Below are 15,486 nucleotides of genomic sequence, written 5' to 3' on the forward strand. Positions count from 1 at the left end.
GACGACAGTAAGGACGAGATTTCACAGGCGATGGCAAATCACTAGTGTTTGTGTCAATGTGTGGGTGTGTGTGCGCGCGTGCATGTGTATGTGAGCGAGAGTTCCGTTATGGATGCGGATGGAGACCAGTGGCGTGTATTCATGGATGCCAAGGGAAGACAGGCTTCCCCAAAAAATGTAAACAAAAAAACCCATACAAAATCTTTCATCTTTCATCTCTCTGTTTCATAAATTTCCTTCAATTCACAAGAGGCTGAATGTGTCTCACCGGAGAAAGCATCCGAACAAACAGAACAGTGCCCCTCTGTCCCAGTATGTGTAGAGTATCTATCTGATGCTTTCTGGTCAGAAAGAGCATGACATTGTTGCTGCCCATAGCATGGAATGCAAGAGAAGCCAAAGAGCATTTGGCCTCCGTTGATAAAAAACAATATAAAATAATAGCCAATCAGCGTTGAGCTAAACTGAAACTGAGTGAGGTCAGCTGTGAATGCTCCTGGGGCACCAAAAATAAGTGTCAAGGGAAGCCAGTTTGGATTTGGCTTCAGACCAATCACATCACAAGCCAAAGGTAATTATTGACAGAAATAATCTTGAATTGTTTCATCTCATTGTGTTGTTGTCCTCCGGTGGCTAGCTAGCTAGCTAAAATCGTCCCTTTCCTAAATTAGCCATGGATGGAGATAGGGACTTGGACTTGTGATTTTTCTTAATTCTCCATACTGGTCAGTGATTATGACGGCGATTCTGATCCAACCATAAATTCATACATTGTGCCCCTGGCCTGAGAGGATGGCAGTTCAACATATAGCTAGATGTAGTATACTAATGTTATCTAGCTGGCCTGGCGTATCGTTGCCCCTGAAAGGAAGTTAGGCTAGCGAGCAAGTATTTTAGCCAGGTAGCCAAAGACAACAACAACTAAAAGCGTGTACTTTATGACAGAATCATAGATCGTTTAGGCAACGTGAAAGAGGAGGACGGCGTTGGCATTTCTCTACAAGTAGGGTGTCAACATGTTTTTTCTACTTGCACACACGCATGCACACACACACAGAAATCAATACCACCATCATATTTAGCTTACGTTGATTGGACTAAATAGTTTTTGGTATGTTTTAGTTGTCACTGTATTAGACTAAGCATACAGTGCATTCAGAAAGTATTCAGACCCCTTGACTTTTTCCAGAAGGACAACCACCTCTGCAGCACTACACCAATCAGGCCTTCATGGTAGAGTGGCCAAACAGAAGCCACTCCTCTGTAAAAGGCACATGACAACCCGCTTGGAGTTTGGCCAAAAGGCACCTAAAGACTCAGACCATGAGAAACAAGATTCGCTGGTCTGATGAAACAAGATTGAACTCTTTGGCCTGAATGCCAAGCGTCACGCCTGGAGGCAACCTGGCACCATCCCTATGGTGAAGAACGGTGGTGGCAGCATCATGAGGTGGGGCTGTTTTTCAGCGGACAGGGACTGGGAGACTAGTCAAGATCAAGGGAAAGATGAACGGAGCAAAGTACAGAGAGATCCTTGATGAAAACCTGCTCCAGAGCACTCAGGACCTCAAACTGGGGTGAAGGTTCACCTTCCAACAGGACAACAACCCTAAGCACACAGCCAAGACAATGCAGGAGTAGCTTTGGGACAAGTCTCTGAATGTCCTTGAGTGGCCCAGCCAGAGCCCGAACTTGAACCCGATCGAACATCTCTGGAGAGACCTGAAAATAGCTGTGCAGCGACGCTCCCCATCCAACCTGACAGAGCTTGAGAGGATCTGCAGAGAAAAATGGAAGAAACTCCCCAAATACAGGTGTGCTAAGCTTGTAGTGTCATACCCAAGAAGACTCGAGGCTGTAATCGCTGCCAAAGATGCTTCAACAAAGTACTGTCTAAAGGGTCTGAATACTTATCTAAATGTCATATTTCAGTTGTTTGATTTTTTATAAATGTGCAAACATTTCTAAAATCCAGTTTTTGCTTTGTCATTATAGGGTATTGTTTGTAGATTGATGAGAGAGAAAAAAACATATGTAATCAATTTTAGAATAAGGCTGTAACTTAACAAAATGTGGAAAAAGCCAAGGGGTCTGAATACTTTCCGAATGCACTGTATGTGATTAGATTATGTTGAAATGTTGAAGTTGAAATGGTGCTGGAATAGTGGAGGCAGCTCCTGTTTTCTTTGCGACTTGAGGTAACTCTCCATGGTTCTAAATCAATAGTTGTTTAGTAGTCCGAATATGTCGGAAACATTACCTTGCATGACCATGCTGTAGGTCACATGCTGTTTGTTACATGCAATTTGTTTTGTGAGCTTCACCGGACAGATGTTGTTCTCCGGTTTTGTAATGAAACAAATGTGTGGTCGAATTTATTCTGCCACTGTGTCTTCTTATTGTCTCAGCCTTATTGTCTCGGCCTTAGGACTATAATATATATCCTATATATTACTTCAACTACCTCAACTAGCCGGTGCCCCCGCACATTGACTCTGCACCGGTACCCCCCTGTATATATAGCCTCCCTACTGTTATTTTATTTGACTTCTGCTCTTTTTTTCTCAACACTTTTTTGTTTTATTCTAAATTTTTTATAAAAAATAAATGCACTGTTGGTTAAGGGCTGTAAGTAAGCATTTCACTGTAATGTCTGCACCTGTTGTATTCAGCGCATGTGGCCAATAAAATTTGATTTGATTTGATTTGATATATCACGGTGTCAAGGTATATGAACTAACTGGTTATAAAGCAAACAACGCAATTATTACAACACATACAGTGAGGGAAAAAAGTATTTGATCTCCTGCTGATTTTGTACGTTTTCCCACTGACAAAGAAATGATCAGTCTATAATTTTAATGGTAGGTTTATTTGAACAGTGAGAGACAGAATAACAACAAAATAATCCAGAAAAACGCATGTCAAAAATGTTATACATTGATTTGCATTTTAATGAGGGAAATAAGTATTTGACCCCCTCTCAATCAGAAAGATTTCTGGCTCACAGGTGTCTTTTATACAGGTAACGAGCTGAGATTAGGAGCACACTCTTAAAGGGAGTGCTCCTAATCTCAGTTTATTACCTGTATAAAAGACACCTGTCCACAGAAGCAATCAATCAATCAGATTCCAAACTCTCCACCATGGCCAAGACCAAAGAGCTCCAAGGATGTCAGGGACAAGATTGTAGACCTACACAAGGCTGGAATGGGCTACAAGACCATCGCCAAGCAGCTTGGTGAGAAGGTGACAACAGTTGGTGCGATTATTCGCAAATGGAAGAAACACAAAAGACCTGTCAATCTCCCTCGGCCTGGGGCTCCATGCAAGTCTCACCTTGTAGAGTTGCAATGATCATGAGAACGGTGAGGAATCAGCCCAGAACTACACAGGAGGATCTTGTCAATGATCTCAAGGCAGCTGGGACCATAGTCACCAAGAAAACAATTGGTAACACACTACGCCGTGAAGGACTGAAATCCTGCAGCGCCCGCAAGGTCCCCCTGCTCAAGAAAGCACATATAAAGGCCCGTCTGAAGTTTGCCAATGAACATCTGAATGATTCAGAGGAGAACTGGGTGAAAGTGTTGTGGTCAGATGAGACCAAAATCGAGCTCTTTGGCATCAACTTAACTCGCCGTGTTTGGAGGAGGAGGAATGCTGCCTATGACCCCAGGAACACCATCCCCATCGTCAAACATGGAGGTGGAAACATTATGCTTTGGGGCTGTTTTTCTGCTAAGGGGACAGGACAACTTCACCGCATCAAAGGGACGATGGACGTGGCCATGTACCGTCAAATCTTGGGTGAGAATCTCCTTCCCTCAGCCAGGGCATTGAAAATGGGTTGTGGATGGGTATTCCAGCATGACAATGACCCAAAACACACGGCCAAGGCAACAAAGGAGTGGCTCAAGAAGAAGCACATTAAGGTCCTGGAGTGGCCTAGCCAGTCTCCAGACCTTAATCCCATAGAACATCTGTGGAGGGAGCTGAAGGTTCGAGTTGCCAAACGTCAGCCTTGAAACCTTAATGACTTGGAGAAGATCTGCAAAGAGGAGTGGAACAAAATCCCTCCTGAGATGTGTGCAAACCTGGTGGCCAACTACAAGAAACGTCTGACCTCTGTGATTGCCAACAAGGGTTTTGCTACCAAGTACTAAGTCATGTTTTGCAGAGGGGTGAAATACTTATTTCCCTCATTAAAATGCAAATCAATTTATAACATTTTTGACATGCGTTTTTCTGGATTGTTTTGTTGTTATTCTGATTAGACTGATCATGTCTTTGTCAGTGGGCAAATGTACAAAATCAGCAGGGGATCAAATACTTTTTTCCCTCACTGTAGATCGCAATTTGGCTTTTTTTCCTGGATTGGCTTCCCCTGTTATTTTACCCACGCACCGCTACTGACGGAGACGTGTCTAATCCACAATAGCTGATCATCAACACAGCAGTAAGAGACCCTAAGCCTATTAACCTGCTGCAACAAGGCAGGAGCCCTGCTGAGATACCGGTAAAGTAGAATGAAATGTTAGTGCAGGAGAAAATGTGCAACACTACACAGCCAACTGCTGCAATTGCCTAAAGGTGTTCTTATAGAGATGGGGGGAAAGCACATTTGTGAAGAGAGAGGGAGGAAGCAAGAGAGGGAAGGAGAGAGAGATAGCGAGAAGAGAGAGAGAGAGAGAGAGAGTGTGTGTGTGCCAAGCGGTTTAAAACCTTGTCAAAGGTAATTAAGGAGTTACACGGTGCGAGTTACCCTAAGGCCTCTAAAAGAAGAGGGAGACGAAGAGGGAGGCATATGGCTTCAGAAAAGGGCTACTGTACTGTACACTGATGAGAAGTGATTGTAACTGTGCTATCATTTAATCAACAGCAAAATAGATATCAATACCAAGGTAAACACTACAAAGGTAAGCTATACAGTACTGTATGGGGTTGATTGAAAACATGTTGCGATGATCGCTTTACTGTATAATCCTTATTTATTTCCTCATCTGATTAATCATTTTATTCCGACACCAAAATTCATACTCCTATGGCGGCACGTTAATCATAACTGGGGGTGTTTCATTGTGTTGCCATTAACAGAGCCTCTGCAGTTGGAAGGGAAACCAAGGCCGCTCTTCCTGCATGGATTCACAACACTAATGGGGTGTCCTGATGATTCTTCAGCACACCGAGTGATCCGTCAGACACTACCCAGCAGGGGGCTCATAGTGACTAGTGAGAGTGATATGGGGGCTTGGTGGGAGATCGCTACTGACACCCCTAGGCTGGTTTAGTGTCATTAGCATTAGCAGCACAGCCAGTGTTGTTTCTCGATTTAACCTCCCTCTCTCTCAGCTGCTGTACTGGATGGTTATCCTGTCCTGGAAATGCCAGCTAAGCCCCCGGTCTGCGCTGTGCGCAGGAGCTCTTAATGCTCTCTCCCAACACACACACCTTCCTCTTTCTCTCCCTCTCTCTCTCTTTCTGCCACGCTCCCACGCTCGGGGAACAGGGCTCAACCGGTGGTGGTGGGAGAAGCGTGACTGGAGTGTTTAGTGCTGTCATCACTGCTCTTGATTGTTTGACCCTGGGAGAAAGTTCTGCCACAGGGGGAAATATGTGGCAGAAACAGAGGGGCTGGAACAGAGAGAATAGGCGAGGGATACCTTGAGCGTGAGAGCCGCAGCTCAGGCTTTGACTATTCAGCTACCAGACGACAGTGAGTATGGTGTGAGCCTATATGTAAGTTAGTGTAAGTTAGTATGTGTAGAGAAAAATGTGTGTGTGTGTGTGTGTGTGTATGAGTGTATGTAAGAATGTGGGTGAAGTGCTAAGTCAAATTTCCACATTATTGTGACATCACATCACCTTGAGTTACATGTGCATTAAAGGGCTCTGACCTCCATTGCCACCTTACTAAGTGGTGATAATTACAAACAATAACCTTTAGTCTAGGGAACATAATATTCCAACTGAATTAATATCTGGTGTGTGTGACCAAAAAATATCATAATGGATTAACATTTTGTTATGCCATGACTTAACCTGGGTATTCATTTGTGGATGTCCATCATCGATATGTTACGAATTACAATTCGTATGACATGTTACGAATTGTAATTCGTACAATATGTTACGAATATGCAATGTTACCAATTCCAATTTGTTGTGGCTAACGTTAGCTAGGTGGCTAACGCTAACATTATGTAGGTGGCTAACGTTAGCTAAGCAAGGGCTTAGGGTTAGGGGTTAAGGATAGGGTTAAGGATAGGGTTAGGGATAGGGATAGGGTTAAGGATAGGGTTAGGAGTTAGGTTAAAGGGTTAAGTTTAGGGAATGCTCGAAGCGGGGACTAATGGCTCAGTAATTGCTTTGTTCAGTAATCAAAAGCACTTTAATGAGTTGAGTTAATTGTGATGGACACAGGGCATGGGATGAGTTCAGATAGCTTTTCAGAAAGAAACAAACTGGGCAACGCAGGCCTACTCAGCTAGAGCCTCAATTCCCAACAACAGACAAAGGCAGGCCGGGAGAGGCTGCTGTCAAAACAGTGCACAGAGGTACTTAAAATAACCACAGTTGTCCTTTAATATAATGGCACCCTTGCACGATTCAATATTTATTTTCAAATAAATTGAAATGGAGATTTTTTACATCAGTCAAAAAATGGCCTGGACTTAATCAATCAGAATTCAAATTAATTTGGTTGGAGGCAGCTGATTCTCATTTTCCTGGTAATTTCTCACCTGCGGTAAGTTGCCTACATGGTAAAAATAGCCATTCAACCAGTTTTGAAAAGAGGAAACAGAACATTCTGCTCCATTGCACTCCATTGTAAAGTGTAAGAGAACCAATACATAAGTGCGCAACTGTATGTAAATGCAAGTTTGATGAAAGCTCCTCAACAGTTTCTGCATCCCTCCGTTAAAACGACCTATTCATTTTATCATTATAGTGAACCGGACTGACCCAAACACACACACACACAAATGGGTGACACAAACACAAAAGGGGGAAACACAAACACACACTTACGTCTGCATCTGCCAGGGGCAGGTGTGTCAGGTCAGGCTGGATAGGATATGGAACAATATTCAATATTCGGTTCTAATCCCCTGTTATCTGCCCGTGTGACAGAGACCTACTTCCTGTTGCGAAGGTATTTCAATCAAATTAAAGACGGTATTAATCCAGAGACAGATTGACTGGGAGAGCTGGACTCATCTACTCCACTCCTAATAACCAGTAGACACACACAGCATTATCCACAGCCATACCAGCTGCTTAATCAGTCTCAACTCTTTTGAATAGATGTTCTATTGTGCAAGACAAAAAATAACTGTTCCAAGAACGTTATCATTTCATTTTCCATGTAGCTGGGAGAAAAAAACAGTATACATGCCACACTAAATTAGTGGTTTTGATTAGTTTTTTGGGGAATGGCCATGAACCCAATCAATATTATACATGGAGTGTACAAAACATTAACACCTGCTCTTTCCATGACATAGACTGACCAGGTGAAAGCTATGATCCCTTATTGATGTCACACTTCAACCAGTGTAGATGAAGGGGAGGAGACAGGTTAAAGAAGGATTTTTAAGCCTTGAGACAATTGAGACATGGATTGTGTATGTGTGCCATTCAGAGGGTGAATGGGCAAGACAAAATATTTAAGTTCCTTTGAACAGGGTACGGTAGTAGGTGCCAGGCGCACCGGTTTGTGTCAAGAGCTGCAACGCTGCTGGGTTTTTCACGCTCAACAGTTTCCTGTGTGTATCAAGCATGGTCCACCACCCAAAGGACATCCAGCCAATTTAACAACGCTGGGAAGCAACTCAATATTAGGAATTATATTTTAAGCGTATCAAATCAGCAGTTATAATCTTAATTGCTATGTCTGTAAAAGTAATCACATTCATCATAAGGTACTACTTGTACTGAACCATACTATTTGTACTGAACACCAAGTAACCAAGGTGACTTCCATGAAATTTCAACTGAAAAAAAAAACTGTACATTCTGTATCTCTGTTACTAAGCAAGCATAGTATCACTGAACATGCATGATATCAAATAAAGAAAGCTTTGGGCTTCCATCGTGAGGTACCTGTACTTCACCTCATGATTCTCTTGCGCTGTTAGGTCAGAAGAAAGGTCAGACGAGACCTTCCAAAAACACAACTCAGACACATAGCCTAATTCTCACACTGAACCTTATAACTACACTGAGCAGCATGTGTATTTGTACACACAAGCCACAGGTGGCATCTAAACACACTGTCATTTAAACAGTAAATAGTCAACAGTAAAATATATTAAAGTAAGATTCTATGACAGTAACGTTTTGAGAGCAGTAAAGGTGTGTGACCAATCCAGGTCCTGACTGCTGAGAGCAGGAAGGGGGGTGACTGACACTCAGTGGACACACATGGGCAGAGCAATCTGATGAATGGACCTATCAACAAATGACTAGCCTGGGTGGCTGTCTGTTTCTGCTCTCTCGTCAACTCCCTATGGAAATGTCATGCCAACCATGTCTAGCGTGACAAGGAGTGTCAAGGAGTGGAATAGCTAAACAGACTGGTACCCAGGGTAACAATTGACTAGCCCTGGCCCCAGGCTAATCAAACCACAGTCGTTTAATGTCATCAACAAACATGATTACTGGAGGGAGTGGTTCATTACTCAACATTAGTCACAATGAATTACGGTAAATGACACAAGTTGCCTTGTTTTGGTATAAGACATAGGCCCAATAGACGTCAGAGAAAGGAAACTATTAAGGATTTAAAAGTGGATTATACGAGGAGCCAAAAAAAGCTTTCAGGCACTGAGGGCACTTAGTGGACACTGAGGTGGGGTTTAACGACAGAGGCCGCAGTGAAAGTCATGTTACCGGGCTGGTTACCATAACTGCCTTGTCAGAAGGCTGTTAGGAGTGACCAAAGAGGGACTAAATTGTTTGTAGCAGTGGTTCCCAACCAGGGATACTAGGACCCCCTGGGGGTATTTGGCCTATCCACAGGGGGTACTTGAGAAGACTCATGAGACCGTAGTCCTACTGCTAAAATGTACGAGGGGGTACTTCAGGGGTACTCCGGGAAGAGCAAAATTCAGTTGGTAGTACAGTAACCGAAAAAGGTTGGGAACCACTGGTTTATAGTATTAGAAGGAGGACCAGTGGTGAATGCCAGGATGTAAACAAAGGGGAAACGGTTGTCAACTAGTGCTGGACTGACTGTAATTCATATTGGAAAACAAACAATCTTAATCACTAAAGCTTTTTTGGATCCTGGTTAACTAAATGCTGCCAATAATGATTTGCACATAATACAGAACTTAACATCCTGTCTCTGTTGGATGAAGTTATACAAATGTAACACCGCCATTTTGTGCCAATGCTGAACCAAATGTTGCTGCTGGTTTCTGTGGATTGCAGTTGTGGCTGAGAGACTGGAGGCTCAGTAGGCCAGAGGAAGATGCTGACCCCATGGGGGCTGTTCCTCTGCCAGCTGGCAATAAACATGTCCTACCATGTCATAAAAGGTAGGCCAGAGTTCAATCAAACTCTCACTGTGGGGAATAACGTTCTCGCTTCTTCAGTCGCCTCTACATGAAATGGCAAATACTGTATGTCCACTGGTATCATGTTATGGTTTTAGTAATGAACCACTTAAACCAAAACTGCAATGCCACATGGCCTAATAGAGAGAACAATGCAGCTTATGGTTGAAACGTTAATGTACATAAGTCATTGAAATGTAATTGAAGTAATTGAATTGAAAGCCATTGAACCCAAATCTGTGTTTGTTGATTGACAGCCAGCCTCTGCCTGGGTGGGTCGGACATCTTTGCGAAGGTGAGTGAGAACAGCCCCGTAGGAGAGTTCATTGCGAACCTCAGCATCGTCGGGGACCCTACAGGAGTCAATAGCATCCGCTTGTGCCTCACCGGAGAGAACGCCAATTGGTTCTACCTAGAAGGGAGAACCATCAGGCTAAACTCATCCGTTTTAAGAGTCCTGGATCGAGAGGTAATAAGACATCACACTGTTGCTGTCCTTCTGTTTTAAGTCTTATGCCAGAAAACCAGTTATCAGTTTTGATTGAATAGGACAGATTAATATCTTTGACAGTTCATACTTAACAAGCATAATTAATAGCTTTTTCTCTCCAAGCGCCAGGGATCTGTTTTGATGGCAGCATTAACATGTTATGAAGATGACATAATACAGGTAAGGCATCTCAATGACTCCATCTCAACTAGGCCTACAGCATGTTATTCCCAACCTGTAAATTAGAATGTGAACCGACTCAAAATGAAGGAGAGGAAATGCCTAAACTGAGTTTCTGAAAACACAGTTTTCTTTCTCTAGAGTGAATACAGGGTCATGGTTGAGATCCTGAACGAAAACGATAACAAACCAAGGTTCTTTGAGAAGACTGTACAACCACGTTACATAAGTGAGGTAAAGATACATCTCTAGATCACACTTTGATAATATAGATAATCTTGTGTTTCAGATGCATAATGACAGGTCTTCTGTATTTCATCAATCCTCAGCTCACTGCAGTCAACTCTGCAGTCTTCACCGTCAAGGCCATCGATGCTGATGGAGACACCATCACCTACATCATCGACAGAGCCTCGGTGTGGTACCATGAGTTTGAACTTACAGAGAATCATTATGGGACAGTGTGTGATAGGATTTAGAGAGTAGGAAGAGTTCATTGACAGTAGTCAAACTGTATTTTTACCAATGAAACTCCTAGCTCTCTAGTAGGCACTTCACCACAGTGCTGAATCCTGTTGTCATGTTCCTGTTAGTTTCAAAACAATGACCCTATATATCCACTTATAGTGACAACCCAACATCAACCCAACATCTACTCAAATGAATTATATTTTAAATGCTCCTGTACCTCCTAACCTTGCTGATTACACCTCTGTCAATCGCTCGGTAGACCATCTGTGCACTAAATTAATGAGCATTCATTTCTATGTTTCCTCTCATCCCAGCCTGATGCCAGCTACTTCAGGATAGACCTGCCCAACAGTGGTAAAGTGATCCTGGACAAGCCATTGGACTATGAGACCAAAACCCAGCTGCAGCTAGTCATCTACGCTGTGGTAAGACCTGCTACTTATCAGACCTGGGTTCAAATAGTATTTGTTTTCTTTCAAATACGTTGAGCGTCTGATTGAGCCTGTCTGAGGTACCAGATGGACGGGGTTGCACTTCTTGGACTATTTCATTGTGCTCATTGAGTCAGACATGCTCAATCAAGCACAGCTGAAGTATTCAAAAGAAAACAAATACCATTTGAACCCATGTCTGCTACTAATCCCCTTTTTCATTAATCAACAAGAACACATTGAGGCCAGAGGCCAATAATTATGAAAGCCAGATGCTATTACTGTGCCACTCCCTGCCTAGTCATATAATATAATTATAATCTGAAGATATGTCATCTATTACTGTGCCACTGCCTGACTAGCCAGGTAATAGCATTATAATCTACTCAACTATTTATGAGTAAAGCCATCCTCAAACACTTTGTGCAGAGCAACCGATCATAAATAGTTACAATGCAAAGCACAATGCATCTTGCAGGCAGCATCATTCTCTAACCTAAAATCTGCTGAGGAAGGACATGGCTGGGCTGAATACTGGTCTCCCGACCATGTCTATGTCTTCCCTTACGGAAAAACCACGTGAATTTCACGTGAACACATGTGAACACGTGATTTCGTGTGATCTCGTGATCAAATGTGATTTAATGTGAAGTTAATGTAATAACATGTGAAGCAACATGTGACAACATAAAACTACGTGACAACATGTGAGCACATGGAAGAGCATGATCTAATGTGAAATTAATGTGAAATAAATGTGACAACATGGGGATGAAAAATGTCAACATGCAATACCATGACACTACACATGTGACAACATTTGAGCACATGTGAAAACCCAGGTGTCAAATGTCATTTACAATATTTTACTTTGAAAGGCATAATTGATATTAATTACATTTAAACAGTCATGGTCCCCTGCAGGTTTTGTGTAGTTCCCGGTTTGTTGCAGGGACATCCCCAATGGTGTTTTTAAGACGTTCTTAGAACGTTGTGTAATGGTCCTGCATGTTTTTGTCTAGTTGCGGTGAAAATACAGTAAATCTACAAATAGTTACTGTATTATTGTAGCTAAATCCAGGTGTTAATGTTAAAGGACAGTATGCTGATTACTTGGGACTCAACCTCACTTGACTTAACTAAGATTTGAACTCACAACCTCTTGGTTGCTAGCTACCTGAAGTTCCTGCTGTGCCACATAATGGAGATTGGCAAGAATACATTTCTGCAAATTGCCTAAAGTAAAGTTGCGGTAAAAATAAAGTAAATATTCACAACAACTTGAAGGTGTTATTTCTATAAATGACAGTATGCTGCTTTCACTTACTGTAACCACAACTGGGACTCAGTCTTAAATGGGATTTGAACTCATAACCTCTTGGTCCTTAGTAACTTGAAACGTCCAGCTACAGTGCAGCTACACCACCAGATCTGTAAGTGTGAAAGAGATATGGCCACAGACTTATTGGCAAGAATGTATTTCTACGCTTTGCTACAAGCTGCCCAGAATCAAGTAAATAATTGTCTAATTATCACCACTAAGGTAACATCAACGTAAAACAAACAGTGCTCAAGGACACTTGACGTAGGGTATACAATAATTATTTGAACTTGCAACCTCTTGGTTGGGAGTGCATCGATGTTTCTGCAGTACCACCAGGATCATACTTACTCATACTACTAAGGATATGGTAAGGGTACAGTGTTGTTACCTGGGGTACAAAAAAGTCAAAAGATACACTTCACAGGTACACATATGAACTCACATGGTACAGTTAGGTACCTTGTAGGTATAATGGGAAATGTTTCTACCCAATATTTTGAATATAAGGTACGATCATCACTGCGCTTTGATGGGTGGGGGCAATGTACTGGTGGGAATCATTTGCATATGTGGGGGCTTGGTCAGATATATGTGTAATTGTGCCAACCATCAGTGGAATTGTGTAGCAGTTTAAGTGTTAAAGCATCTACTTTTATACTTTCTGTTCTGCAAATGTTGGAAGAGAATGTGTCAGTAATTAGGTGCACTGTGAAGAGGTTATTGTGCATTTACCAATAACTTAATGACAACTTGTTGCTGTGAATTTGTCATTTCTTAACTGGGAACTACTTGTCAGTAGGTTATTGTAAAAGTCTCAATAACTTACTGGCAACATGTTGCCTATAACCTACAGGACACTTGCTGCCACTAGCATTCTTGCCAGTAACCTACTGTGCCATTACTGACTCTTCTGTTGACAATATGCACATCACTTGTTGATTGGCCGTATACTTTAACAGCGGCAGCCTATCAGAAGACTGAAGGCGTGGCTTATTCGAGGCGTGGCTTTCAGCTTGCTCTTTTTGGTCTGCCATAAGTGGGAATGTCATCCCAGTTAATATCCTCTGTTCATAAATAGTAATCTTATACACTGTCAGTTTTGCAGCCTTGTTAAATGCTGATATAAGTGCACGTGATACCAAATAACCATAAAATATGTCATTCACAATGTAATTGTAATACTCACTTTCCTACCAGACCATCAGGTCAGTGAGTGTGATAGATTAGCTACAGTAAATTACTGTGAATTTTACAATAACCCACTTGTAACTAGTTGACAGTAAGTTATTGAAAATTAAACATTAACTTAATGTGAACCAGCTGCCATTAATCTACTGGATATGCATAGTAACCTCTTAACAGTGCAGCTCTTGATTGTCACAAGTTCTTACAAAGATTGACGTTTCACATGTGAAAACATGTTTTTGAAACACTTCACGTGATCACGTTTTAAAATGTGCAATTCCATGTGTTATCGTTATTCAGCTAAATTATGACCCCACCTGGGATTTGAACTCTCAACTTCTGGATCTGAGGTACGCTGATCTTTTTGCTGCGCCACAAACATTCATTACCTATAATACCTCTCTGCACTTAGCAAAAGAGTGCCATTTGCACTGCTATTTTAGTTATCAGTTATTCTGACTATTCTCACACCTTTTATTTAATTTACTTATTCCAGCAATTTGAGGGTTTTCTGTATAGTTGTCTAATATTGGTGGGGTATATTACTCTGTTTTAATGTTACTCCTAAATCACTAAGATAAATATAATCGTTTTTCTTGACTGTATTTTTAACAAGGCTGGGATTTAATTTTAAGTCCAAAGTGTAGCAATACAGTTGAAATCGGTTACTGACACAGACATTGTGGCGTAGCAGGAAGATCGGAATGCTGTGAACCAAGAGGTTGTGAGTTAAAATCCCAGGTAAGGACATGTTGAATAATAATTACTGTATAAATAAACATACACAATGTAGTAATGTTTGTCAAACTGTGTCAAATATGTAAGTTGAAAACACCATGTTAAAAGTGCTGTGTGTATCACGACTCAGGATATGACCCAGATGCAGACACAGGAGGCGGATAGTTTGATTCTCTGAATATTTATTATAACAAAGGGGCAGGTCGAGGGCAGGCAGAGGTTCGTAATCCAAGGCAGAGTCAATCAGGGACAGAACGGCAGGCTGGCTCAGGGTCAGGACAGGCAGAAAGGTCAGAACCGGGAAGACTAGAAAACAAAAACTTGAGAACCAGGAAACATGCTGGTAAGACCTGACAAAACAAGACGAACTAGCAACAGACAAACAGAAAACGCAGGTACGAATACACAGGGGATAATGGAGAAAAATAGGAGACACCTGGTAGGGAGTGGAGACAAGCACAAGACAGGTGAAACAGATCAAGGTGTGACAGTGTGTGTATCATAATGACTCATTGTTAGCAGGGCATCACCTGTGAAATCTCATGTGAAAATCTGAATCCAAATGTGAAAGGTTATGTGATCACGTGAAAATCCACATGAGAAACTTCATGTGAAATATCATCACCTGTGAAGTGTTCCAAAAACACATGGTTTCACATGATTTCACATGTGCAAAACATGTAAAAATGTGAAATGCGATTTTTTCCACATGTGAAGTCATGTTGTTTTTCCGTAAGGGTTTTCTCTCAGTCGTGCTAGGTTGAAGAGTTTTCCATTATATTGGGTATCATTACTGAAGCTTAGATAAAATAATAATAAATATCTACTCCAGGAAACCAACACCAAGGAGTGGTACAACACTTCCGCCTCTCTGACCGTGAACGTGGAGGACGGGGACGACCAGTACCCTCAGTTCCTACCATGCACACCCATCTCCCAGGACCACAACCACACAGTTGTCTGCACCAACCCCATCTACACAGTCAACATCACAGAAAAGGACCAGGTGATGACTACTGCTTAGTGCTTTCATTGTAGAATTCAAATTATATTCATGTGCATACTGCATGCACTATTGATTTTATTTATTTATTCAACCTTAAT

General features: G+C 41.9%; 2 long non-coding RNA genes across 2 annotated transcripts; both read left to right on the forward strand.

Moving 5' to 3' along the window:
• Positions 1-5,535: 5,535 nt before the first annotated feature.
• On the forward strand, positions 5,536-9,910 carry LOC121546522. The gene is made up of 3 exons (XR_005996390.1): positions 5,536-5,716; positions 9,439-9,545; positions 9,821-9,910. It is a non-coding gene; the product is annotated as an uncharacterized LOC121546522 (long non-coding RNA).
• A 650-nt stretch (positions 9,911-10,560) lies between these two features.
• Positions 10,561-15,339, forward strand: LOC121546521. The gene is made up of 3 exons (XR_005996389.1): positions 10,561-10,649; positions 11,019-11,129; positions 15,215-15,339. It is a non-coding gene; the product is annotated as an uncharacterized LOC121546521 (long non-coding RNA).
• The last annotated feature ends 147 nt before the right edge of the window (positions 15,340-15,486 follow it).

Source organism: Coregonus clupeaformis, unplaced genomic scaffold, assembly GCF_020615455.1.
Source record: "Coregonus clupeaformis isolate EN_2021a unplaced genomic scaffold, ASM2061545v1 scaf0013, whole genome shotgun sequence".
Classification (NCBI taxonomy): Eukaryota; Metazoa; Chordata; class Actinopteri; order Salmoniformes; family Salmonidae; genus Coregonus; species Coregonus clupeaformis.